We start from the raw sequence: 2965 nt of genomic DNA, 5'->3' as shown, positions 1-2965 counted from the left end.
TAGGACAGCTGAAAGATCAGCTGTCATTGCCTGGGCTTCTGAGCCTCCCAAACGTGCTAACAGAAGAGAACCACTTTAAATTCCACAATAAAGATGAGAAATCAGTCTTAGAGGAGCAAAATGTGACGTGCACAGTTAGAAAATGGGGGATCAGTATGTGGAGCCAGGCTTACCTGTTGGCAAAGGTGGCCAACAGTCTGTCACACCATACTGCCTGTTGGAGTAAGAAAGCAAGCTGAATGGTCTCCAAGATATTTATCATGGCTCTGTGATTCTGTGAGCTCCTTTCTGCCCCCAAGTCTTTAGAGCCCAGTGATTTCATATGGAGGGGATTTCAGATTGGGTAGATCCTCTACCTGTTCCCATTTAAAAGAGTTAGTAGCATGATTAAAGTGTCCAGTAGGCAGCACCCACTCACTCTCTCAGTTACAGCCTCCATCCTGGCAACAGCCCAGAGGGTCTATCAAGCTGAGCACTGTTGCAACATGCCCATTTTATACAAGAAGAAGCAAGCTCAGAGAGGTGGAGCAACTTGTCCAGGTTTCCTTAGCTACTGTGAAAGAGGTGAGGCTGGAGGCCAGGCCCGGTTGCTCTGCATCTCATACTCTGAGTAATTTCAGTCAGTTTAAGTACCGGATCCTCCTACCTTCAACTCTTCCTGTCTCCTGCAGTCTTGCTTTCCTCTCCCTTTTTCTCTTCTGTTGTACATTCAACTGCCAATCAATTACCTGTCAGTGGAGTAAGAAAAAAAGAAAAGAATGAAATGACCTTGGCTACTAGCAAAGAGGGCTTTATGGGGGGCCGGGGAGATGGCTCAATGGAATAAGCGCTTCCCTGGCAAGCACAAAGGCCTGAGTTCAATCCCTGTTTAAAAAAAAAAAAAAAAAAAAAAAAAAAAGAGGGCTCTATGATGGGATTTCTCTAAAACACAGAGGGCATAATGGCATTCAGTGAGTGGTGTGTGAATTCAGGACACTCAGCCAGACATCCCAGGGTTTCAGATGATGAATGAAACTCAAGTGCTACTCTCAGGTGCTTCCATTCTATAAGGAAGGCAACAACTTCCTAAAGAATTGGGAAGCAGTGGTTTCAGTGACAAAGAACATAAGTTGTATAGGCAAAAAGGCCTTTTTTTTTTTTTTTTTTTTTGTGGCTTGCTTAGCCCACCATAGGGGCAGGGCTGGTATTGAACCTCTATCCCTGTGAGCTTGCCTACATTTGCCTAAGCAGGTATTCTAGACCGCTAAGCTGTCTTGCCAGCCAATGGCCTGTGTTTAAATCCTAACTCTTCCTCTACCCCCTACATGACCTTGGGTAAGTGGATGCCTCTCTGAGCATTACTTTCTCCTTCTGTTTAATAGGTATAAGAGCAATAATTGTGAGGATTAAATTAGATCACACACTACAGTAAATGACAAAACACATTGTTTGATGCTTAGTATTTGCCAGTAAATGTCAATCCTAGTGATGTCACTCTATACAAAGGACTAACATCAGGATTTAGGCTGGGGTAGGTGATGGGTGAGAACACTTATAGATATTTAGGAGGCTCTTTTGTATAAGTAAGATTGTAGCTGGGTACTGAAGGACTTGAGATATAGAGAAAGAATTGAAAAGATGGGAAAGGACATCTTACTTCGTGAAATTTGGGGGCACAGACTAGGAACCCACTGAGCCCAAGGTGTTCAGGGAGTCGGTGACAAATTTAGAAAGCTGGATCAGGGTCAGGTTATGAAGACCTGGGAAGAGGAATTGCTATCTTCTCATGGGGAGGGGGTCCCACTCATGGCCTCAGGAGCACCTCAGTGTTGTGTCTGCAGGGACCAGCTCCTGGAGTCAGCCTTCTCATGTGGCTTTCGTCCTCTGTTTTCTGAGTCCGGGCCAGCCTGCTGCGGTTGTCTGGAAGAAGCCAGAAGACTGCAACAATCTGTGTGCCTCCTACTAACATCCTGGGGAGGAAAAGATGTTTTTTAGCACAGTTGCCTGGCAAGGAACCTTGATGAAACTCAGCGACCCTCTCTTTAACTTTCCATGGTGTGGCTTAAGCAGCTGTTAATGACAGTTATAATCATGGCTAAAAGCTCAGAAGAATGTTCTGAGACTCTCAGAGGTTCGGGGCAGCATCGGAAAGAGTGGTAAAGATGGAGTGGGTCTGGAAATTTGTTTCCTACTTCTTATTTTCTGCTCTGTGGTTGGGCAAAGCACTTACCCTCTGTGGAATTCCTTTTCTTTTTTAATAAATAGGAAGGATACTAACCTTATAGGATATACTGCCAAATTTCTGCCTTATGGCCTGCTGTACAGTAATTTCTTTCTTCACTGACATGGTCCCAACAGTGTGTGTGTGTGTGTGTGTGTGTGTGTGTGTGTGTGTGTGTGGTTTGTGGTGTTGCACATGGAACCGAGGGCCTTGTACAGTGGTAAGTGCTACCACTGGGCTACAGCCTCAGCTCCAACATTTGTCTTTTGAAGCATTCCTGTTCCACCTCTTGACTTGTTATTATATGTTGATTTTCCAATGGTGAATTGTCCTTGCTAGATCTTCAGTGATAGAAAAAGAAAGAAGTTGATATGAGGGTGATCTGGCTGCTACATCTGTCACCTCATTGATTGCCAGCGTTGATCTTCCTGATGTAGCTGGCAACATGGGTATCACCTTCCTCCTTCACTGCTCCATGTGCATCCCTCCCAGAAGCTGTGCACTTGGTCAAAGAGGATGACCACCTCTGACAGACACAGTCCATTTCCTTGGTTGAGAATATATGTGTAGCTGCACTCACCTACTAGAACCTCCAAACAAGTAGAAAGAACTATAAGGGCTGGCCAAATAGCTCAGTGGATTAAAGCAGGATTGAAGCACCTGCAAGCATGTGCGGGGACCAGGGGTTCAATCCCAGGCCTGCCCTGCTGGCCACGCCCCTGGGGTGCGCTGAGACAGCAATTGAGACTAGGTATGGTGGCTTGT

General features: G+C 45.5%; 1 long non-coding RNA gene across 1 annotated transcript in view; it reads right to left on the bottom strand.

Moving 5' to 3' along the window:
• Positions 1 to 646: 646 nt before the first annotated feature.
• LOC111813848 overlaps positions 647 to 2965 on the bottom strand; it is an 8084-nt gene continuing 5765 nt past the window's right edge. Inside the window, exons 3-4 of the long non-coding RNA XR_002818990.1 lie at positions 1802 to 1949; positions 647 to 728 (exon numbers count right to left, since the gene is read on the bottom strand). This is a non-coding gene — a long non-coding RNA (uncharacterized LOC111813848). The remainder of the gene's footprint in view (positions 729 to 1801; positions 1950 to 2965) is intronic.

Source organism: Octodon degus, unplaced genomic scaffold (genome assembly GCF_000260255.1).
Source record: "Octodon degus isolate 3935 unplaced genomic scaffold, OctDeg1.0 scaffold00230, whole genome shotgun sequence".
Taxonomy (NCBI): domain Eukaryota; kingdom Metazoa; phylum Chordata; class Mammalia; order Rodentia; family Octodontidae; genus Octodon; species Octodon degus.
This window is presented reverse-complemented; position numbering and strand designations above follow the sequence as displayed.